The 25,603-nt window shown below is 46.0% G+C and overlaps 1 protein-coding gene across 4 annotated transcripts in view; it reads right to left on the bottom strand.

The window, feature by feature from the left end:
* Positions 1-25,603, bottom strand: part of DIP2A (DIP2 acetate--CoA ligase A) — a 964,533-nt gene that overhangs the window by 738,207 nt on the left and 200,723 nt on the right. The window lies entirely within an intron of this gene.

Here is a 25,603-nt window from a genome sequence, read left to right as displayed (position 1 = left end):
CAGCGGCATTGTGTGCAACATTGGGAGACGGAATACCGCTAGGTGATGCAGTACACAAAGTGTTGTTATATGCGGATGAATTGCTCTTATACGTGAGAGACAGACGACATTCCGGCCCAGTTGACTCGCACTTTGCATGACTTTGCAGCCATCTCGGGACTTCGGGTAAACGCCAGTAAGTCCTGTCTCTAGCGTTTGGGGTGGGGAGGCAGGATCCGGGATACACCCTCAATGGTACAAGGGTACAGTGGAGAGGGGACACCTTCGGAGACCTGGGAGTCCAGATTTACTGCCAACCGGCAGACCTCTTCAACGTTAACCTGGGAAGGGCCTTCACGGCCATCAAGTCAAAAGTACACTTCTGGAACACGCTACCGCTAACGGTCACTGGCAGGGTAGCGCTATCCAAGATGTTGATTCTCGCCAGGATACTGTATTGATTTGCTAACTTGCCAATATATGTCCCTGCAACCTTCTTTGCCACACTCTCTAAACTACTCAAGGACTTCCTCTGGGGGGGCAGCCGATACAGGATGGCACTAACAAAACTCTACCTCCCTACAGACCAACGGGGGCTAGCGGCGCCTTGTTTTGAACACTACTATTTAGCTGCGCAACTGCAGTGGATAGCCCGCTAGCTTGCGGATAAAGGTCGGGAGGACACGGTGTCTACAATGCCCCCATGCTCCCTGGAATAGATACTTCAACTCTTCCACTCAGCCACCAAAACCGCGACACCGCTTCTCCTGGCAGTGGCGTACAAATGCTATCGCAGATGCCTATATCTCACCAGGGCTTTGGTTCTCTATGCACCGGCAATGCCGTTGGAAGGCTCCCCCTATCGGGTCCGAAGCGCTCACATCTCTTGAACTCACGGGCTGGCGAGACGCTGTTATACAGACACTATACCGTGATGGCACAGTTATCCTGTATAAATCCCTGGTTGTAGATGAGGGACTACCACCGGGGCAATTCCTAATGCACCGCTCACTGATTGCGACCCTGACCGCTAAATGGGGGACATGTCCACTGAGTCAAGCCAACACCTTACTAAACAATACCTCCACGTCATGGGGCGAGGCAGACACCTGGTCCGTTGGTTTGCGGCGTCACTCCGTACACATGCAGTGATTACTCTATATCTCCTTCGACGCAAAGGGGAACTAGACATGGGGAGACAACTAGAGGACAAGGAATGGGAAAGAGTACTGAAGAGCCCAGTCTGTATACCCAGAAACATGAGATTCCGACAAATACAATTGCTCATTGTACACAGGGCATACTTTACACCTGAGATGATCAATAAGTATTTCCACCGTACGGACGCAGTGTGCCCTAGATATGCCGAACCCGGGGCTGAGTAGGTCCACATGCTGTGGAGTTGCCACAGACTGCATACATATTGGCACACAATCAGCAAGTTACTACACGCATGCACAAGCCGCAACATACCCTTTGACTGGACTGTTTACCTGCTGCACCACTGGTTTCTTGACCTGGGGCTAGGGGTCACCAACCTACTTCTCACCAAGAAGTGGAAGGCGCAGGAACCACCTCATATACAAGCATGGAGACACTCGCTCTCCGCATGGGCTAGAGCAAAGAGAATTGCCATCCAACGGGAAGAAACACTGTGATTGAGGAAGGAGCCCATAGCTGCTCAGTTTGAGGGACTGCACCAGACGCTTCAGCAAACTGAAGAAACATACAGAAGGGGACAACCCGAGGGGAGGAATGTGGGCCCAGAGTAGGTGTTGAAGGCCATGTTTGTGTGCAACCGCAGTGTTCCAAGTGTACACAAATACTAATTGACACCAAGGGTGGGCGCAACCGACGCCAATGTAGTGGGACAACTGTCATACTGAAGAAATGTGATGGGCTGTTGGGGGAACCGGGTGCGGGGGGGAGGTGGGGATACTTACAATAGCACTGGTCTATGTTATAGTTGTTGGTTTTGATTGTTTTTTAATTACACAACATCTGTTCAGAAGTCCACACGGATCGAATTGAAAGACTTTATTGCGTTGGACTAATGGAAACACGCTATCACTGAACTGTAACCTGTATCATTTATGAAATGAGCTGAATACTGGGGTCAAAACCCGTTCTTGTGCAACAGACACCATATGTATCCTTGAAATGCTCAAACTTTATGTAACAGATGTATGCTTCCACTGTTGAGAGATGATTTAATGTATAGATAGCTCTCGGAGCATGTTGCCTTTCATGAACATGTAAGCTAAAAGTCAATAAAACCAGATTTAAACAAAAAAAATGATCAGATCGCTTTATTTGAAGTTGTATACCCGCAGGACTCCGGCATATCAACGGTCCAAACATTTATACATTTTGAACCTTAATATCTAAAATCTACTTAACAGATTTACCCCAGATCACAAAAAGCACACTTTCTGGGTAAAGATGTAGCTTTCTCCCTAATTTAGTATAATGCTGCTCAGCCGATTTGGCTGTAGTGCTGTCCGAGATTGCATTAAGGGAAACCCTCCTCTTTGGATAGATCACTCCGAAACTTTCCAGAAAGGAGCTGAGGTGGATGAACTTTTTTTTAAAGGTTTGTGAAGATTAGTCAAACAGTGCCAAAGTTTTTAGCAAACCAAAAGATTCCAGTAGCAAATATGTCCTAACTGTACCTACGAAGCCCCACTGTGTAATATGTGTGCGCGATTATATATATATATATATATATATATATATATATATATATATATATATATATATATATATATATATATATATATATATATATATATATATATATATATATATATAGGATGATTCCCTCTGAAGAGTTCCTGGGCTCTCAGTTGAAACTTAAAAACAAGCATTGGCAAAGCCAACAGGGCTTTGAAAACGTATAATGTTTTTGGCACACTTATTCAATACTCATTAAACCTGTAACAGTAACAGAAAGTAAAACTTTGTCACCATAGGGTGGTGTGCATATATTTTCCAACAACAACAAATAAAAATGACTCATCTTAAAACTAAATTTAAACAAAAATTCAAGGAAAGCAGACATAAAAGCAGAGATTGGCCTGTTAACACTTACACTGAAGGAGACTACTTTCTAGGCAGATGTGCACATGTGCAAGACAGTGAAGAAAATAAAGGGCTGAAATGAGTTGCCAGAGTGTTCCATGCTTTGGGCTGTGGTGGGCGGAAGTAACATGATAATGACATATTAAATGTCCCAATGGTTGGAGAGAGCTGCTGGAAAAAAAACCTAAAAATGTATGTTTTTTTGTGGGGAAACATGAGGTTTATGAAACCGCTAAAACCGTCTCTACGAAAGACCCCCAAAAAACAAAAATAATAATAAACTGTTAAACATGCACAACAGCACCTAGGACCTAAGGAGGCTATATTTTTGGCTGCTGTGGACTAGCAGAATACCGTCAATATCCAAATGCCTCGTGCTCATGCTGTGGTGAGCAGAATCAAAAAGTGAATGACAACAGACCAGGGCTGGCTGAAACGCTCTGTAAGTATATTATTGTTAGTAAAAAAAGAAGGTCTTAGTTAACTCCAGATCAACAAAAAAAACACTGGCCTCTAAAACCTCAAGTCCAAGTACATTCCTTGGTTTTCAACTAATCTGGATACATTTGTTTGCAGCAGAGGAAGTGCACTGGATCGCAGAACCAAGTTCTTAAGTAAACAAGCCTATTATTTCCGCAGGAATTCCGCACCGCTTAAGGCGGAAGTGAAGTTTTTTACTTAGTACCCGAATGGACAACGAAGAGAGAAGGAGTCCTGCTCTATGGTAACCATGTCTAGCACATTAATTAGCCCTTCTGCAGAAAGCGAATGCCAATGTACTTTGTGAAATAGACAGTCTGAAGAGTTTCCTCTCCCACTGGCAACAGAAAAGTCATATGCTAAAGTAAAAGGAACACGTGGAGACACTGAAATGTGACACTTGAAAAAGTCACCTCTTAAGGACAAGCATGTGTAAGAAAACCGGCGTTCAGAAGAGAGTTTTCAACTGTGCAAAAAATCAAGTAGGTAACCTGCCAGTACAGAAACAAAAAAAAAGCGTTGGCAAACCCAATAGGTCTTGCCCATGCAAGAGCTATTAGATTTGCCAATGTGTTTTAGCCATGTTGTACACCAGTGAGGCTGCTGTTCAGCATGGCTAAAGGTAAGAGGTGTAAAGGAGAGTTGCGCCGAGTGTCAGAGTGGAATAGCGAAGAGTAGAGTGTTCAGTAGAATGGCAGAGTCATGTATTCGAGTGGCATAGAGTGTAGTAGCATACTTTTGAGTGGCATGCAGTAGAGTGTACTGGTATAAAATGCACTGTCGTAGAGTGTTGCAGAATATAGTGGCACAGAGCGCAGTAGCACTGAATTCAGCGGCATACAATGCAGCATCATAGAATGCAGTGACGTAGATTATAGTGGTGCATAGTAGTGTGGAGGGGTGCAGAGTAAGCAGAGTGGTGCAGAGTCGAGGGACGTAGAGTTCAGTCAAGTGGCATGGAGTAGAGTGATCTAGAGTGATGCAGAGTAGAGTAGCACAGAGTGGTGCAAAGTATAGTGAAAGTAAAGTGCAGTGGTGTAGAGTGGAGTAGTGCATAGTAGAGTAGCAGAGGGTTCAGTGGCTGAGAGTGCAGTGTTGCAGAGTAGAGTGTACGAGTGCAGTGGCATAGACTACAGTAATGCAGAGTAGAGTGCAGTGGCAGAGTGCAGTGACAGAAGGCAGTTGTGTAGAGTGATTGGCGTAGAATGCAGTCGTTAACAGCGGAGTGGCATAGAGTACAGTGGAGTGGCGCAGAATAGAGTGGCATAGAGTGCAGTGGCATAGTGTACATTGTTGAAAGTGTAGGGTAGAGCACAGCTATTTCAACTGTAGGTTCAAGGTAGTTTTCGTGCCTCCGGAGCCCCCTCCCCGTCTGGAGGGATATTGAGTACGACCTTTAGTAGCAACTGCACCTATCTCGGTGTGGTTGTCCCTCCGGGCACCGATTTGTGCTGATTCAGCTCTGGGTTTTCTATTATTTAAACATCAAATTCATTTAAAGGTTCAAAATAAAGATGGTTATTCCTTGGTTGTGAGTGTGTTTCTTTTATTTCTCATAAAGATATTTCACACACATAAAAAACGTTTTCGTTGTATTCCACATGAATTCCAATGCATTTCGGCAGTATTATTCTGCCTTCATCAGGGAAATAGTGAATCTATAAATTAAAAAAACACAATTTCAGTCTATTGTACTGTCTGTTTAAATTAAACTTATCTGACTAATTAACAATCTCTGAATATGCTGGCTTCTTATGTTAATTACTTCTAAACATTATGATACTCAATCCGATTTATGACATTCTGTGTACAACGGTATTCAGTGCATTAAAAATGCGTGTAACTGGTTCTTTGTTAAAATGTATCTAGATTAGCCGGCTATTGCATATTGCCGTCTACGCGGCGCTGGTTACAATGTATTCATCAAACCTTGCGTTACGCGCTGGTGGTGTATTATCACCCCGTGCAAAGATTTCGTCTCCGTTAACACACTGCTGCTAAACCGCATTTTAAAAAAGCTCGGGAGTTGGAGGTTTTACGCGCTTAATCGCCTAGCTCTTAGTTTACTCACTTTCTCGGCGTTTCTAGTGCTCGCGCCATTCCTCTACGGACTGCTGGATGTTGCTTCCGGTGTTTACGCCCCTGGCGCCTGCGCTTTAATATGCTAGCTCAAAATCGGATTTTTTCTTCACTGATGCTAGTTTGAATGTCCTAGCTTTATTAACGTATCAAACTTAGGAGATCTGAAGCCAGAGCTCGGTACCACTATATACAATGTGCTGCGAATGCGCTTGCAAGCTGATAATGCGCTCGAAAGTAATATCCACAAGTGGGATGTTTAACCAATGTTAATCAAACTGATATTTATAAATAACACAAAAATTCGGTTCTTTCATTGAGTCCCCCGGGCTTCAGACTGCCCAGGTTGTAAATCCAGTAATTCTCCTGTTTTAACAGTCTGGTTTTGTTCATTGGTCCTTCCAATTTGGGCAGTATTTCTAGTGCACATACTCTGAGTTGGCTGACTGTGTGTTGCTTTTGTGTGAAATGTTCAGCTACTGCAGTTTTCTGAGTTTTGAGTCTAATGGTACTCTTGTGTTCGTTGATACGAACTTTGAGTTTTCGTTCGGTGTGTCCAACATACACGTCTCCACAGGGACATTTGATCATGTAAATCAGATTGCTCGAATCGCATGTTGCATTCACTTTTAGAGGTATGGGATAACCCCTTTGTGGATGTGTTATACTTGCACCCTTAATGATATTGTTGCATGTGTTGCAGTTATAACACGGGACTGTGCCCCGAAATGATTTTGCAGTTGGCTGTTCTTCTTGTGGTTTCAAAAAATCTGCTAAATTTTTTGCACGAGTGTGTGCAAAAATTGGCTCTTCTGAAAAAATTCCTTTAAAATCCGGTTCAATTGTGAGCATTGGCCAATGCTTTTTGATGATTTGTTTAAATTGATAGCTGACAGTGGAGAATTTACTAACGCATGTTATGCGGTTAGAGGATGTCGGTGTTTTACGAGCTAATAAGTCTTCTCTAGATTTCTGCTGGGCTCGTATTGCTGCTGTTTGAGTGATATCTAAGGGATATCCCCTAGATAGGAATCTTTGTGTCATTTCTTTCAATTGTTCTTCACATTTGGAGGCATCAGAGACCACTCTCTTCACCCGTAGCATCTGAGAGTATGGGAGGTGTTTCTTAAGAGCTGGGGGATGGTGGCTGTTATATTGCAGTAAATTGTTCCTATCTGTTTGTTTTCGAAATAGGTTAGTAGCAAATACTTCTGTCTCTTTGGTTATTTGTACATCGAGATATTCAATTCTGGTTTCTTGGATGTTCCATGTGAACCCGATTTGATCAATTTGCCTGTCCATGTTTTGTATTTGTTTTTGGAGTGTGTTTTGGGAACCTTTCCATATCAAAAAGATATCGTCTATAAAACGTACATACATGGCTATGTTGTTGTTCCAAATAGTATCTTGAAACACGTATGTTTCTTCAAACTCTGCCATAAACAGATTTGCGTACGCCGGGGCGGCGCAATTTCCCATCGACGTTCCACTTTGTTGCATGAACCATTTTTTGTTGTATTCAAAGTAGCTGTTATGCAGTGTAAACTGCATTAGTTCTAGAAGGAAAAGTTGTTGATCTTGCGAATATTCACTTCTCAAAAGGGCGCTTTCAATGGCTTCCAAACCTTGTTGGTGTGGTATTGATGTGTAAAGTGCTTTTACATCTATGGTTGCCATTATCATATTATCCTCTGGTCGAATGTTAGATAATTTGATTAGGAAATCTGTGGTGTCTTTCAAATATGATCTGGTTTTCAATACCAATGGTTGGAGATATCTGTCCAAATATTTTCCTATTGGTTCATGGATGCTATTCTTGGTGGACACGATAGGTCTGCATGGTGGTTTTAGTAAATCTTTATGTACTTTTGGTACCAGGTAAATGGTTGGAGTCTTCTGATGTTCTTGGGTAAGGTATTTGAGTGTCTTATCCGTGATGGTACCATGGTCGTGGGCTTTTTGTACAATGCTCAACAAGATTCTTTTGATTTCTGTGGTTGGGTTGCTTCCAATCTCCATGTATAAGTTTGGGTCACTTAGGTGTTCATTCATGGTGTCTTGATAATAGGATTTGTTTAGGATAACAGTTGCACCCCCTTTATCAGCCTTTTGACATATGATGTTTTGGTTCTCAGCTATAGATTTCAAAATTCCAAATTCTTTCTTGGAGGTATTCATTTTGTGTGGCTTTTGTTTGGTGTTTAATTGTCTTAGGTCCTTACTACATAATTGCTCGTATAGGTCTATGGTTTTGTGACTGATGGGAGGCATGTATGTACTTTTGACTTTTAATCCCTTTAGTTCATCTGTTTCCATTGAGGGTTGTTTTTCCACAATGTTTTCGAAAAAATGTCTAAGGCGAAGTTTTCTAGTTAGTTTGAACAAACTTACTTCCAACTCTAAAGTATTTGTATGAGCTGTTGGAACAAAGGACAATCCTTTTTGGAGAGTTGCTATTTGAATTTCGCTGAAGTTGTAATCCGATATATTCAACACTAGACTTTGCTGGCTTGTTGTTGTTTCTTTTTCTCTTTTTTGGTTAGTGTGGACCGTGTCTGGGGTTGGTTCAATCCTGTTTCTCTTTCTGCGTCCCCTCCGGAGTCTTCTGTTTCTATCCGGCCTTCCTCTAAAAAAGGAACCGCTGTTGATGTAGAGGCTTGATCTTGGGTTTGTGGGGTTTTTTGAGAAATATTCTTTTTTGGAGGGATTCTTTCGCTATCAGTAGAAGATGTGTCGGTGTGGGAAGTATATCCTTTAGATTGTCGTTTTCTTGCGTACACTTCAGCCCATGTGTAGACTTCTTGTAATTTGTAGTCTAAAGTATCTCTTTTATACTTGCGCAACTTCCGCTCATTTATCTCTTGAGTGTGTTTTATTAGTTGGGTGTTAATGTCCTCTAAGGTTGCAGTTAGTTCTTCTGGTGTGCATAGTTTGGATATTTCTGTTTTAGTTTGTTCTGTTTCTTTGGTGAGTTCCTCCAATATTAGTGCCAATTCCTCTATAATTAGTAAAATAAGGTCTAGACTGCATTTGTTTAAAATTGCAAACCACTTTTCCGTGAAAGTTTTGGAGTTTTTACATAGGCTGGGTTTGAGAGCTATCCTGAGGCCTCTAGGGATCCTTTGCGCTTTGTGGTATTTAATCATAGTGGATGCGTGCATTCTCTGGTTGATCTCCTTGCGGGTTAAGTAAAGTAGGTGTCTTACTTGTTGTTCTTTGTTTTTCGAATAAACTGGTTCTTTGCTAGATGGTTGTATTAAAGAATAGATTTTTTCACTGGCGTCTGTTGCATATGCAAATGTTTCTGCCCTCCTGTCTGTGGAGGCTGTGATTTCTTCGTATTGCATGATTGGTTCGGTGTGCGTGCCTCTATCCTGAGCGGCGGGTAGAATAATATATTGAAAGTGTAGGGTAGAGCACAGCTATTTCAACTGTAGGTTCAAGGTAGTTTTCGTGCCTCCGGAGCCCCCTCCCCGTCTGGAGGGATATTGAGTACGACCTTTAGTAGCAACTGCACCTATCTCGGTGTGGTTGTCCCTCCGGGCACCGATTTGTGCTGATTCAGCTCTGGGTTTTCTATTATTTAAACATCAAATTCATTTAAAGGTTCAAAATAAAGATGGTTATTCCTTGGTTGTGAGTGTGTTTCTTTTATTTCTCATAAAGATATTTCACACACATAAAAAACGTTTTTGTTGTATTCCACATGAATTCCAATGCATTTCGGCAGTATTATTCTGCCTTCATCAGGGAAATAGTGAATCTATAAATTAAAAAAACACAATTTCAGTCTATTGTACTGTCTGTTTAAATTAAACTTATCTGACTAATTAACAATCTCTGAATATGCTGGCTTCTTATGTTAATTACTTCTAAACATTATGATACTCAATCCGATTTATGACATTCTGTGTACAACGGTATTCAGTGCATTAAAAATGCGTGTAACTGGTTCTTTGTTAAAATGTATCTAGATTAGCCGGCTATTGCATATTGCCGTCTACGCGGCGCTGGTTACAATGTATTCATCAAACCTCGCGTTACGCGCTGGTGGTGTATTATCACCCCGTGCAAAGATTTCGTCTCCGTTAACACACTGCTGCTAAACCGCATTTTAAAAAAGCTCGGGAGTTGGAGGTTTTACGCGCTTAATCGCCTAGCTCTTAGTTTACTCACTTTCTCGGCGTTTCTAGTGCTCGCGCCATTCCTCTACGGACTGCTGGATGTTGCTTCCGGTGTTTACGCCCCTGGCGCCTGCGCTTTAATATGCTAGCTCAAAATCGGATTTTTTCTTCACTGATGCTAGTTTGAATGTCCTAGCTTTATTAACGTATCAAACTTAGGAGATCTGAAGCCAGAGCTCGGTACCACTATATACAATGTGCTGCGAATGCGCTTGCAAGCTGATAATGCGCTCGAAAGTAATATCCACAAGTGGGATGTTTAACCAATGTTAATCAAACTGATATTTATAAATAACACAAAAATTCGGTTCTTTCATTGAGTCCCCCGGGCTTCAGACTGCCCAGGTTGTAAATCCAGTAATTCTCCTGTTTTAACAGTCTGGTTTTGTTCATTGGTCCTTCCAATTTGGGCAGTATTTCTAGTGCACATACTCTGAAAACCCAGAGCTGAATCAGCACAAATCGGTGCCCGGAGGGACAACCACACCGAGATAGGTGCAGTTGCTACTAAAGGTCGTACTCAATATCCCTCCAGACGGGGAGGGGGCTCCGGAGGCACGAAAACTACCTTGAACCTACAGTTGAAATAGCTGTGCTCTACCCTACACTTTCAATATATTATTCTACCCGCCGCTCAGGATAGAGGCACGCACACCGAACCAATCATGCAATACGAAGAAATCACAGCCTCCACAGACAGGAGGGCAGAAACATTTGCATATGCAACAGACGCCAGTGAAAAAATCTATTCTTTAATACAACCATCTAGCAAAGAACCAGTTTATTCGAAAAACAAAGAACAACAAGTAAGACACCTACTTTACTTAACCCGCAAGGAGATCAACCAGAGAATGCACGCATCCACTATGATTAAATACCACAAAGCGCAAAGGATCCCTAGAGGCCTCAGGATAGCTCTCAAACCCAGCCTATGTAAAAACTCCAAAACTTTCACGGAAAAGTGGTTTGCAATTTTAAACAAATGCAGTCTAGACCTTATTTTACTAATTATAGAGGAATTGGCACTAATATTGGAGGAACTCACCAAAGAAATAGAACAAACTAAAACAGAAATATCCAAACTATGCACACCAGAAGAACTAACTGCAACCTTAGAGGACATTAACACCCAACTAATAAAACACACTCAAGAGATAAATGAGCGGAAGTTGCGCAAGTATAAAAGAGATACTTTAGACTACAAATTACAAGAAGTCTACACATGGGCTGAAGTGTACGCAAGAAAACGACAATCTAAAGGATATACTTCCCACACCGACACATCTTCTACTGATAGCGAAAGAATCCCTCCAAAAAAGAATATTTCTCAAAAAACCCCACAAACCCAAGATCAAGCCTCTACATCAACAGCGGTTCCTTTTTTAGAGGAAGGCCGGATAGAAACAGAAGACTCCGGAGGGGACGCAGAAAGAGAAACAGGATTGAACCAACCCCAGACACGGTCCACACTAACCAAAAAAGAGAAAAAGAAACAACAACAAGCCAGCAAAGTCTAGTGTTGAATATATCGGATTACAACTTCAGCGAAATTCAAATAGCAACTCTCCAAAAAGGATTGTCCTTTGTTCCAACAGCTCATACAAATACTTTAGAGTTGGAAGTAAGTTTGTTCAAACTAACTAGAAAACTTCGCCTTAGACATTTTTTCGAAAACATTGTGGAAAAACAACCCTCAATGGAAACAGATGAACTAAAGGGATTAAAAGTCAAAAGTACATACATGCCTCCCATCAGTCACAAAACCATAGACCTATACGAGCAATTATGTAGTAAGGACCTAAGACAATTAAACACCAAACAAAAGCCACACAAAATGAATACCTCCAAGAAAGAATTTGGAATTTTGAAATCTATAGCTGAGAACCAAAACATCATATGTCAAAAGGCTGATAAAGGGGGTGCAACTGTTATCCTAAACAAATCCTATTATCAAGACACCATGAATGAACACCTAAGTGACCCAAACTTATACATGGAGATTGGAAGCAACCCAACCACAGAAATCAAAAGAATCTTGTTGAGCATTGTACAAAAAGCCCACGACCATGGTACCATCACGGATAAGACACTCAAATACCTTACCCAAGAACATCAGAAGACTCCAACCATTTACCTGGTACCAAAAGTACATAAAGATTTACTAAAACCACCATGCAGACCTATCGTGTCCACCAAGAATAGCATCCATGAACCAATAGGAAAATATTTGGACAGATATCTCCAACCATTGGTATTGAAAACCAGATCATATTTGAAAGACACCACAGATTTCCTAATCAAATTATCTAACATTCGACCAGAGGATAATATGATAATGGCAACCATAGATGTAAAAGCACTTTACACATCAATACCACACCAACAAGGTTTGGAAGCCATTGAAAGCGCCCTTTTGAGAAGTGAATATTCGCAAGATCAACAACTTTTCCTTCTAGAACTAATGCAGTTTACACTGCATAACAGCTACTTTGAATACAACAAAAAATGGTTCATGCAACAAAGTGGAACGTCGATGGGAAATTGCGCCGCCCCGGCGTACGCAAATCTGTTTATGGCAGAGTTTGAAGAAACATACGTGTTTCAAGATACTATTTGGAACAACAACATAGCCATGTATGTACGTTTTATAGACGATATCTTTTTGATATGGAAAGGTTCCCAAAACACACTCCAAAAACAAATACAAAACATGGACAGGCAAATTGATCAAATCGGGTTCACATGGAACATCCAAGAAACCAGAATTGAATATCTCGATGTACAAATAACCAAAGAGACAGAAGTATTTGCTACTAACCTATTTCGAAAACAAACAGATAGGAACAATTTACTGCAATATAACAGCCACCATCCCCCAGCTCTTAAGAAACACCTCCCATACTCTCAGATGCTACGGGTGAAGAGAGTGGTCTCTGATGCCTCCAAATGTGAAGAACAATTGAAAGAAATGACACAAAGATTCCTATCTAGGGGATATCCCTTAGATATCACTCAAACAGCAGCAATACGAGCCCAGCAGAAATCTAGAGAAGACTTATTAGCTCGTAAAACACCGACATCCTCTAACCGCATAACATGCGTTAGTAAATTCTCCACTGTCAGCTATCAATTTAAACAAATCATCAAAAAGCATTGGCCAATGCTCACAATTGAACCGGATTTTAAAGGAATTTTTTCAGAAGAGCCAATTTTTGCACACACTCGTGCAAAAAATTTAGCAGATTTTTTGAAACCACAAGAAGAACAGCCAACTGCAAAATCATTTCGGGGCACAGTCCCGTGTTATAACTGCAACACATGCAACAATATCATTAAGGGTGCAAGTATAACACATCCACAAAGGGGTTATCCCATACCTCTAAAAGTGAATGCAACATGCGATTCGAGCAATCCGATTTACATGATCAAATGTCCCTGTGGAGACGTGTATGTTGGACACACCGAACGAAAACTCAAAGTTCGTATCAACGAACACAAGAGTACCATTAGACTCAAAACTCAGAAAACTGCAGTAGCTGAACATTTCACACAAAAGCAACACACAGTCAGCCAACTCAGAGTATGTGCACTAGAAATACTGCCCAAATTGGAAGGACCAATGAACAAAACCAGACTGTTAAAACAGGAGAATTACTGGATTTACAACCTGGGCAGTCTGAAGCCCGGGGGACTCAATGAAAGAACCGAATTTTTGTGTTATTTATAAATATCAGTTTGATTAACATTGGTTAAACATCCCACTTGTGGATATTACTTTCGAGCGCATTATCAGCTTGCAAGCGCATTCGCAGCACATTGTATATAGTGGAACCGAGCTCTGGCTTCAGATCTCCTAAGTTTGATACGTTAATAAAGCTAGGACATTCAAACTAGCATCAGTGAAGAAAAAATCCGATTTTGAGCTAGCATATTAAAGGGCAGGCGCCAGGGGCGTAAACACCGGAAGCAACATCCAGCAGTCCGTAGAGGAATGGCGCGAGCACTAGAAACGCCGAGAAAGTGAATAAACTAAGAGCTAGGCGATTAAGCGCGTAAAACCTCCAACTCCCGAGCTTTTTTAAAATGCGGTTTAGCAGCAGTGTGTTAACGGAGACGAAATCTTTGCACGGGGTGATAATACACCACCAGCGCGTAACGCGAGGTTTGATGAATACATTGTAACCAGCGCCGCGTAGACGGCAATATGCAATAGCCGGCTAATCTAGATACATTTTAACAAAGAACCAGTTACACGCATTTTTAATGCACTGAATACCGTTGTACACAGAATGTCATAAATCGGATTGAGTATCATAATGTTTAGAAGTAATTAACATAAGAAGCCAGCATATTCAGAGATTGTTAATTAGTCAGATAAGTTTAATTTAAACAGACAGTACAATAGACTGAAATTGTGTTTTTTTAATTTATAGATTCACTATTTCCCTGATGAAGGCAGAATAATACTGCCGAAATGCATTGGAATTCATGTGGAATACAACGAAAACGTTTTTTATGTGTGTGAAATATCTTTATGAGAAATAAAAGAAACACACTCACAACCAAGGAATAACCATCTTTATTTTGAACCTTTAAATGAATTTGATGTTTAAATAATAGAAAACCCAGAGCTGAATCAGCACAAATCGGTGCCCGGAGGGACAACCACACCGAGATAGGTGCAGTTGCTACTAAAAATAGTGTACATTGTTTCAGAGTAGAGTGAAGTGGCATAGAGTGGAGTGGTGCAGATAAGAGTGCAGTTGCGTAGCGTGGCACAGAGTATACTGGTATAGAGTAAAGTAGTGTAGAATGCAGTGGCAGAGTGCAGTGGTGTAGATTAGAGTGGCATACAGTGGATTGGTGTAAAGTGCAGAGGCACAGAGTTGAGTGTTACAGAGTAAAGTGTATTGGCACACAGTGCAGTGTTGCAGAGTGGCATAGAGTACATTGGCGTAGAGTGGAGTTGGAAGACTGGATTGGTGTGGCCTAGACTGTAGAGGCATAGAGTGTAGGGGCGTAAGGGGTAGCAGCGTAGAGTGCAGTAGTGTTGAGTGGGCACAGAGCGGAGTATGCATGGTATATTAGCACACTGCCATTACAGACAACACATTTTTTATTGAAATGACTGATACAACTGAAAAGACACAGTTAAAACTATACAATGCACAAACAAAAATGTGTGGAAATTGCATCACCTACTCTAATGATTTGTTTTGATCATATTAAAGTGTTTGTCTCCAACACACTTCGGAAATAACAAAACGTGCTTCATTTGTGTTCCTAATTCAGATATGTTATGAAATACTTACACTGCTTATTGAAATGTTGGGTGCTAGAAAAAAAACCTCTTTCCTACCCCTAGTATCCGGCAAGATTGTCACATAAATCCTCTTACTTTGAAGTCAGAAAAAGAAAAGTAAACAAGCTCATTCGGAAGACAGTGCCTGACACTTGACCTCGGTCTTTGAATGCACAACAAATGTGAAAATATAAGAACAAGATTTAAAGGCCTGTTTACAGAAAGGGAGTTTGTGGAAGAACATAGTAAACATGGTTTAGGCAACATGAGGGACGACTGAACCTAGAGAGCCTAAAGCAAATAAAGCCAGCAAATAGAAAGCCAGCAACTGTGAATTACAAACCACAAATTCAATGGTAATCAACGATGGGATGTATTTCTAGATCAACTTTCTGAAATCCCCCAAGATTTTTTATTTTATTTTATTTTAAGAGTTTTACGCTGGCTGGCACCGAAGGTATCAGAGCGCTTTACATAAGGTTCCACATAATTGCCAAATTACATCAGTTACAAATTACAAAAAACGTACCATTAAAAACATTTAAAGAACATACAGGGTCAGTAAAATGGAGTGAAGAAGGGAAAGGGGGTAAGGTATAGATACGACGGAGAGACAAAGGGAAAGTCTGCCCCAGGTCCGGCTGGGTAGGTGACGGCCACGGGGGAATCCACAGCCCATCTCCTTTTCAACTATCAGGTAGCTCCACTGGGCATATCTTTAGCAAACCAGACAACTGTGCTGTCTGGTAGGCTGTAACCTAAAACACCTGATTGTAGAGACAAGCTTAACATAACCACAGCATACTTTCATCCATTTGCTTTTGTGCAAAAGAAAATAGAATGAGCGTTGAAAGAAAAGCAGAGGAACACTGGAGGGAGGGTACACAAAAGGCCTGCCATATACACATCTTGTGAGATGTTCTATTATATGCACATAAACAACCGAGTAAGAATCTGTCCTTTCAGATGCTAGTCACCCTTTACAGACACAACCCATATCAGTTAAATACCTTCTGCAGCTGAAAGCATCCGGCAGTAGAGGGCTAGTCACCTACAGATAACAAACTCACTTTAGAAATGGGCAAGAAGTGTAAACCCCTGCAGCCACATGAGCAATCCACCAAGGAGAACGTCTTCCACACACAGGCAGATATATCCTGCAGCTTACAAAATATGCAGGCACAAAGACACCAGTGTAGGAACAGGTCACCTGAAGAATAGAGACCTCAAGTATCAGGAGACACCTACAGCCAAAGACCTCCACTTTATGCAGCACATGCAGCTTCCCTGAAACTGCAGGCTTTACAGTTGCAGTGTTTCAAGTAGAACCCTCACAGCCACATCTCATCCAAGCAAAGGTACTGCAGCACACAGAGCATCTGTATCCCTGAACAGCATTCCAAGCATGCACAGGTCTACTGTAGCCACAGGGAGTGTATACAATAACATGCTGTGCAGTTTGCTTGCCAAGAGGCAAGGCTCCCAGTCTCTGGACATCTGCCAGTGTTGATACACTCCCCCTCATTCCCACCGAATGGATGAATAGCACCTGTACTCATTGCAGAATTCTTTGCAACATCAGACTGGGGCATCACATGGCAGCTAGAATGGAGACACGGTGCCCTACTATTCGTTAGCACACAGTCAATACTGAGGCATTGCGAAAGTCAGGAGTTGTGTGCGATGTCACGGATGAATAATGGCAATTCAACCGTGAGCTGTTAGGTAGCAAAATTATGCTGCCGCTGTTCACACCAAATAGTATCTAGATGAAGCAAAAAATTACGATGTTACCAAAGGAAGGCCAGCGAACAGACAGCAGGCTGGTTTGCAAGAAGGTGCAATCCTATCTCAGCCTACATTGTACCATGTAACCACGAAATGGAGCTGCTAATTGGAAGAGAAGAAGATTCTAGGTTGCAGAAAGAGGGGAAACCAACCAGAAGGGAAGAGAGTGAGCAGGTCAAAGGTAGTCGGGTTTTAACTCAACTGCTTAGAGGATGAAAAGCAGGTGTAGCTGGAGCATGAAAAAGACGGATTCTAGACTTTGCAGCAACGCAAGTACAGCTATTTGGTGCTCAGCACAAGAAGGTACCCCAGATGCTGCTCCAGCTTGAGCACCATAAATGCTGCTGCAGTTCCCAAAAAAGCAAGTGTCTCTAGTCTCACCTTGTAGCACCGATGCACTACGTAGCAGTGATGGCTAGAGAAGGACTACTTCACTAATTGTTGCTATCCCATCCTCATGCACTGTCAGTTGTGTAGGGGCCTAACACTCCAGCCACTGAATGCGGGTTCCTGGGTTGATCCAAAATGTTACAGAAACTGCTAACAAAGAAATTGCTGAAGGGGCGAACCCATCTATTTACTATGTACGCTGATCCAGAACGTGACATTTCAACTAAGTAATGGCTAAAAGAAGCTGACCAAAAGCCCCTTTAAGAACTATTATTATTTGGTAATATTTTAAAAATGTTTGGGAGACAGCTACCACTATCTCTAAGCAACTGTCAGGAGTTCAGCCCAGAATCAAGCTGGAAAGGAGTCATTATGTCACCGGCAGCAGATCATTCTCCCACCTTGCCGCCAAGACCTGGAACACCCTTCCCCATCCTCCTACGGCAGACCCAGGACCTACTTACCTTCAGGAGGCTTCTCAAGACCTGGCTACTCGAGCAGTAGCAGCACCCCACCCCCAAGCGCCTTGAGACCCTCTCGGGTGAGTAGTGCGCTTTACAAATTTCTTGAATGATTGATTGATTGATTGATTGATTATGCCGCTTGGTCAAAGTAAGCTCTGTCGGGACCGCACCGAGCAACATCACAAATGCAGCGTGGCCACTGCTTTGATTAACTGGCTGCAGGATTTCTACTAGTGGTCCATGGCAGAGTAGCTAAGACAGCTAGTCAGGAGATGATGATGTTTATTAAGCGTACAAATGCCCAAGGGCGTCTTGGCGGTAGTGTATGAAGAATCACGGCGGAGTGAGACTAACAGGGAAGTGCAAAAAAACAGGATTTAAGTTGTTTCCTGGAAGAGGACAGATGCAAAGGCATTTTGTTCAAGAGTTTACAAGTAGAGAAAACAAAGCTTCTGCCACGCCATGAGAATTTGTTACATTTGGGGATTATGACCATTTTGGATGAGGCAGATCGAAGAGTTCTCTTAGGTGTGCACCATAGGAATTTCGTCTTTAGGAACTCTGGACCTGTGTAGTGCAAGGATTTGTGAGCTTTACAAAGTGCCTTAAAGGCTACTTTCCATAATTATTTGACCCGGTGTTAGTTTGATCAACCAAAAAAAGAGATCTTATTCGGATGGGTTGAAGAAGAAGCAACCTATTCAGCAGTATCTAAAGTCTTTAAAACAGCTCTATTCTGGGGGGGGGGGGGCGTGGCCAAGATGGCGGCGGAGTAGGACGCTCTTTCAGTCCCTCCGGCACCAAGCATTGCAAATCTTTAATTATCGGCCTGTTAGGTGCCCATCCACGCTTTTACCTGTGTTGCCGAAGTGCAAGGGTCCGTCCGACACTAACTGATGCCCTTCATTCCGAGTTTGGACCGGACTGAGGAGGTGCGACGAAGTGCGGCCTGTGTGGGTGGCGCACCGAGGGAGCCTCGTGGCTGGCGAAGCGGGGGAGCTACTCGGCCCGGCAAGGTGGGGTCAGCGAAGTGGAGCAACGGGGTCAGGGCCAGCGCCTCCCTGAACATTGGGGATTGTACCGAGGCGCCCCAAGCGCTGAGTTGGTTTTGCGGAGGGGCCAGCCGGATTCCGGCAGTGAAAGGGGCAGGGGCTAGGCAGCTCCTTGGCACCCGTTGGCGATGCTGTGCTGACCCAGGGACCGGCGGACGCCTGGAGGGGCTTGTGACGGCCTGGAGCAAGGCAGAGGAGTGCCCCCAGGGCCCAGCGGGAACAGATCGGCCGAGCCGGCAACGCTACCGGCTGGTGGCAGGCCGCACACAGCGCCAAGACCAAGGAGCGCAGTGAGTGGTGAGGGCCCAGTGCTGGTGGTGGGGACCCAGCCCCGGAACTGTTGTGGTGCGGCGGTGAGGCATGGGGGACCCTGTGTGGGGAACTGGGGCCCCCCGAATCAGTGCAGAAAGCGGCGAGAGTGGAGCAAGAGGGGGGCATCCCCCTGACTGCTTGGGTGCGGAGCAGGCCGTACAAGCGCGTGGTGGATATCGCTGGACGCTGAGGTAGAGGCGGCCGGAACAGACTACGCGACTCCCCGGTGGCGGCCTGGAGATTTCAATAGGCCTGCAGCTGGTGCGGGCGGGGGGTCCCCCTGTGGACAGCGGGGATCGGGAGAGGAATCCGGGGTCTTGGGACCGGTCGACTGCTCCATCACAACCCTAGAGGAGACTATGTGCCCCGGGGTGACGGACTTGGGCCCAGCTTTGCACCACTCGAGAACCTGCGCTTGCGGAGGTCCCGGCCCGCCTGTAGAGAAGCCCCGCCAGCTAGACGTGCCGTGAGGAGTCGGGCCTGTGTCTCCGGCCCGGCATAGCCCCAGTCGGGCCTCGAGTGCCCGGAAGAGACGAAGACAACAAGGCGCCTGCAGACGAGGTCCCGGAGGCGCCTAATGTCCAGCGGAGGACTGGCGACCCTTGGTGACGCTTGAAGGTGAGGAGCAGGAGGGGGCCCCTCCGGGGATCTGAGGTGGACTGTTGAGGGCCCACGAGGCTTGAGTGGGTATGAGCAGGCAGAGAGGGGCCTAGAATTGGCAGTGGCGCCCTACAGACACGCGCTGAGACACAGCCGACGGCGGACACCCCTGAGACACGGCAGCACATAGGGCCTGGAGGTGACTCGCCCGGGACCTGGGCGCTAACCCGACGGGTGGAGCTGCCTGGGGGCCTGTGGAGACATACACGAGTGGAGCTTGAGTGCTGTGGTCCCCTTCGCTCCGCCTGCTTGTATGCGATGGCCAGGATCAGGAAGGAAAAGGCGGTGAAAGAGGGATCCCCGAAGTTGGCGGTGCAGACCGTCGCGCCGGCCTCTGACAAGTCCCCGCGGAAAGACGGTCCAGAGGCCCCGGCGACTAAGACTTTCATGATCGAGCTGTTCTCTGCGATCAAGGAAGACATTGCGGAACTGCGCTCCCAGCTTGCATCTGATCTTCGTGAGGTGCAGCGAGATGTCGATGGTGTGGGCGAGCGGGTTGCGACCCTATAAGAACACGATCTAGGGACACTCCGACATCCACCACCTCCAGCAAGACGTGATCCGTCTCACAGAACAAAATTTAGACTTGCAAGCCCATGGAGAGGACTTAGAAAATAGGTCCCGCCGCAATAACATTCGGATTAGGGCTGTGCCCTGGAAATGCAAAGGATCGGATCTGCAGGAGTATGTGGGGTCCCTCTTCCTGCACATTCTTGATGAGGAGGACATGAAGGATATCCAAATGGACCGAGTGCATCGTGTTGGCCTCCCGCGGGGACCTAAGGCTCCTCCTCCGGACATATTGGTATATGTGCACGACTTTCAACTCTAAGAACGGATCCTAAGAAAAGTCAGGGACTTTGCTCCCCTTCAGTTTCGAGAACATCGTCCTTTGCTCTTTCAGGACCTAGCGGCCTCCACGCTGGTAAAACGGAGAGAATTCAAACCCGTCACTAATTACCTTAGAGAGCAGAATGTTCCCTACTCCTGGGGGCATCCATTCCGGCTTATCTTTAAGTGGAAGGCCAAGCTCATCCAGGTCTGGTCCCTAGAAGCGGCTTGTGACATCTTGGGGCTGGAACGGCCTGCCCCCTCTTCTGAGGCTCTCCCGGTACACAACGGCGACAGTCAGCCGAATGGCAGAGAGTGGGTAAACCTGCGCCCAATGCGAAGCCCGACTTGACAGCGAGTATGATGGAACGTGGGGGCTTTGGTGGCCTCTGTGGCCCAGGTGACGGACGCTGCAGCAGGCACTTGAGGTATGGACCGTTCACCAGGCCCAGTGGCTGGCGCCAGAGCCGACGGTTCGCAGGAGGTAAATGACTGAATCCTCTATGTCCTGGTTCGGCAGGGAGTCCTGTATCAGGAATTGGATGAATGACTGGTTGGTGCCATGTTCCCCCGCCTTTGGGGCCTCTAATACGAACTGCTGTATGTTCCCTTATTTTGAACTGTTATGCCATGGTTTTTGGGAGTTTTGGGAAGGGGTTGTTTTTGGGGCTCCGCATCAGTGCTCGGGGGGATTAGGGGTAGGTCAGGAGGGTTGGGTGCCTCTGAGAGGCCCTCCAATGGTCCCATTGCGGATGCCCTGTCTAATGCTCCTGTCCCTTTTTAGCGAGTATGGGTAAAGATTTGAAAATGGTTAGCTTGAATGTACTGGGTCTCAATAACCCTGTTAAGCGTGCAGCCATTCTATCATTATTGGAGAGTGCAGATGGGGATGTGTTTCTGTTACAGGAGACCCACCTCCTCTCCAAAGATACTAAGAGGATGAGAGAAAGGCGTTTTCCAGTGCAATTGTGGTCCTCGGGTCCAGCGAAGAAGCAGGGGGTGGCTATCCTGTTTAGCGCTAAAGCTCGCTGTAAGGTCCTGTCACAAGTGGTTGATGTAAAGTGGCGCTTCCTGGCGGTCAGGATCCAATGGGGGGTAACGCATCTTACAATAGGCTCCCTGTATGCCCCAAATGAACACTAGGAGGCCTTTTTGAGGATGGCGCTTGCAGGGGTGCTGGCTTACCCAGATGCATGTGTGTTGGTGGGGGGTGACCTGAATGTGGTAATGGATCCTGTGCTAGATAGGTCGGCAGCGCGCTAGCATCAAACAGGGGCCATCACACAGGGAGGGAAACAGTGGCTGCAAGAGGGGGGGGTTACATGATGTTTGGCATACCCAGCATCCCCTAGAGCACGACTTCACTTACTATTCAGCAGCACATAAAACCTATGCGCACTTGGACCGCTTCCTCGCAAAAGCCCCATTTTTCTGCCGCAGAGATTTCCCCGCGCTCTTTGTCTGACCACACCCTTATCTCTGTACAGATGGCCTGCACTGAGCAGCGCCCGCCGTCGTCCGGGTGGCGCCTTCGGGACTCCCTCCTTAACTCGGAATCAGTAGTTTCCCGCATAAAGGCCACGATTACTCAGTATTTTGTGGAGAATGACCGGGATGGTATGTCGCTGGGATCCGTCTGGGAGACACTCAAATTGGTGGCTCGGGGAGACCTCATTGCGGTGTCTGCGTCATTTGCCCGGATTCGTAGGGAGAAGCGGGAAGAGCTGGAAAGGGAGGTGGGGGGTCTAGAGGCGATCCATAAGAGGACTGGGCTCCACACGTCTGGAGAGAGTTGGAAACGAAAAGACGCATGCTTAAGCATCTTGACCTGGACAGAGCGGAATATGCCCTTCTGCGCTTGCGCCACAAGTTTTACCTCAGCGGGGACAAAGGGGGCCGGATGCTAGCACATAGGTTGAGAGCCCGGGCACAGCAAAACACCGTCCAGGCCATTAGGGATGCAGGTGCAGTCGAGCAGACTACCGATTCCCTTATTGCAGACTCCTTCCGGCGGTTTTACCACACCTTATATCGCCAGGATCCTTCGGATCCGGAGCGCGTTGAGGCGTACCTTGCCTCATTTGGCATCACGCCCCTCTTTCCGGCCTCGACTGCAGCGCTGGATGCTGAAATACGTATCGAAGAAGTCATCTCCGCGATCGTGCAATTGAAGCTAGCCAAATCCCCGGGACCGGACGGTTTCTCTGCCATTTTTTATAAGAAGTTCTGAGTGGAATTAGCTCCCTTTTTAACTTGCCTTTTTAATTCATTCCTGGAGGCAGGAGAGGTGACCCCCTCCATGTCGGAGGCCTCGATCACAGTTATCCCCAAGGCAGGGAAAGACCCCATAGAGTGTGGATCGTACCGCCCGATCTCACTCCTAAACATAGACGGCAAGCTCTTCGCTAGCATTCTAGCTGCTCGCCTTAGCCCACTCATGGACGGCCTCATAGAACCGGATCAAGTGGGGTTTATACCGACGCGACAAGGGGGGGAAAACACTAAGAGACTTCTGCACCTCATGGACTCTGTCCATCGCGCCCGCACGCAGGCCCTCTTCTTATCAATAGATGCAGAGAAGGCCTTCGATCGCGTCGACTGGGCGTATTTGTTTGCGGTTTTGAAGGCTTTTGGACTGGGGGATAACTTCTTATGATGGGTGCGCTGCCTGTATGCGGCACCGAAAGCGGCGGTCTGAGTAAACGGCTGCAGGTCTACCCCTTTTTCCATCACTCGCGGGACGAGACAGGGTGCCCCCTGTCGCCGCTGCTTTTCGCGCTCTATATGGAGCCCTTTGCCCAGAGAGTGCGGTCCAATGGAGGTACCGAGGGGATTCGGTTTGGCGCAGATACACACAAAATAAGCCTCTATGCCGATGACGTGATTCTCTCGCTTATGCGTCCTCACACCTCCTTGCGGCACCTGTCAATGGAGCTGCGTGCCTTCGGTGAGGTTGCAGGTTTCAAAGTCAACTTTTCTAAATCACAGATACTTAATGTGTCGGTCCCTGCTACTGATGTGCAAGACCTACAAAAAGACTTTGCCTTCCAGTGGGTCCACTCCGATATCCCGTACCTGGGAATTCGTCTCGCCCCCACTATAGCACGGACGGTCTCCCTTAATTACAAGCTTTTAGTGGAACAAACAACTAAATCTCTGGATGATTGGTCCCGGCTCCAACTCGCCTGGTTTGGCAGGCTGGCTGCAATCAAGATGGCGGTCCTGCAGCGTATTTTATATCTTTTCCAGATGTTGCCTTTGAGCCCCCCGCCGGGTACCATACAGAAGTTGCAGGGACTGCTTACCACATTTTTATGGAATCACAAACGTCCAAGGATTGCCTCCGCGGTGCTAATGGCCCTAGAGATACCGGTGGGCTGGGCTTTCCCACATTGCAAGCGTATTACCAGGCGGCCTGTCTACGATTTATCCTCGAATGGAATAGGCCATACTCCAGCAAGCACTGGCTGTTTATGGATCAGGCGGTGGCAGGGGTGCAATGTCTGGCGTGAGTTGTGGCTCCCTCGAAAGCAGAGAGCGTGGGGCTTATACTCGTCCCCGGTGACGTTGCAGACTATGAAGGCGTGGGACCAATTGGCGCAGCGTAAAGGGTGGACCACCTTCCCCTCTCCCAAGACGCCCATTGTCGATAACCCGGATTTCCTGCCTGGCTGCTCCTCCACGATCTTTCAGCGCTGGAGGGAGGAATGATGCAAGAGGGTGGGCCAACTCTTTGACCTAAATGGCTTGATGTCATTCTCCGAGCTCCGTCAAGACTACTTTTCCCTCTCTGATTCCGATGCCTTTCCCTACTCGCAAATAGCACACTGGGTCACTCAGTCTCCTAACATTGCTGATATGTCCCGCCCATTGACGGCCCTGGAACGTTGAGTGGTTTGCAAAAAAGATGATCGCAAACTTATCTCTGACTTATATGCTATGATCATTGCATGCCCTAAGGCTCCACGTACTAAAGCGCAGGTTCGCTGGGAGACGGAGCTGGGACGCCCGCTGTCACGTAAAGAGTGGGAGAAGGTGTTTTATCGCGCGCATCACACCGCTGCCAATGTTGCAGGTGCCGAATCAGCCTACAATGCGGTGGCATACTGGTACCATACCCCAGCTCGTATTAAGGCCTGGGATCCGAAATGTTCAGGCCTGTGTTGGAGAGGCTGTGGTGCGCCGGGGACCTTGACGCACCTACTCTGGCACTGCCCGAAACTAGAGCGCAACTGGAAGGTGGTCCTCGATGATATAGATGACTTCTTTCAAATCACATTCCCCAGGGATCCTGAACACATGCTCCTAGGGCTCCCGCATGTGAAAGCATTTCCCCTGCGCTCTATGAGGGGTAAGCAGATTGCTCTGGCGTTGTTAGCGGCGCGCTTAGTCATCCTTACGCAATGGCGATCCGCTGCCCCTCCTGATCCGAGGGACTGGATTCGGCGACTGTGGCATTTATTGGCGATGGAAAGACTGTCGTTGTGCATGGATGGCAGGGGGGAGGATTATGCAGAGCTGTGGGACCCATTCATTCACCTCCTATCTCGTGATCTGCAAGAGGTAACGTGTCCGAAATATCTGCAGATCCTGCAACTTATCCTGGTGGAGCACCAAGGGGTAGTCCAATAGATTCGGGTGCTCTTGGATGTGCTGGGGGGCAGGTGTGATTTAGCATGCGTCAGGGAAGTAGAAGAGACTGATGCAGAGGGGGGTGGTGGGAGGAGGGAGGGGTGGGGGGGTGTGGGGTGGCCGCAGGGGTTCCTATTTTGTTTGCAATTCTGTTTTTCTTCTTAAATGCAGTAAAACGCTAAGAGTGCTGGCCGTTTCACTTGACATTGCATACGCCATCGCCGGGTCGTCCCCCGGGGTGTAGACCCAAAGGCCGTGTTTACTCAATGTTAAATATCACTTGATCTTGCTCTGCCGGCCGGTGGATGTAGGCAGCTGAGCTGTGTTCTGTGGCATTATGCTGCTCAATAAAAATTATTGATTCTAAAA

This window comes from Lissotriton vulgaris, chromosome 2_1, assembly GCF_964263255.1.
Source record: "Lissotriton vulgaris chromosome 2_1, aLisVul1.2, whole genome shotgun sequence".
NCBI classification, from domain to species: domain Eukaryota; kingdom Metazoa; phylum Chordata; class Amphibia; order Caudata; family Salamandridae; genus Lissotriton; species Lissotriton vulgaris.
The sequence above is the reverse complement of the archived record's forward strand: the minus strand, read 5'-3'. Positions and strand labels throughout refer to the sequence as shown.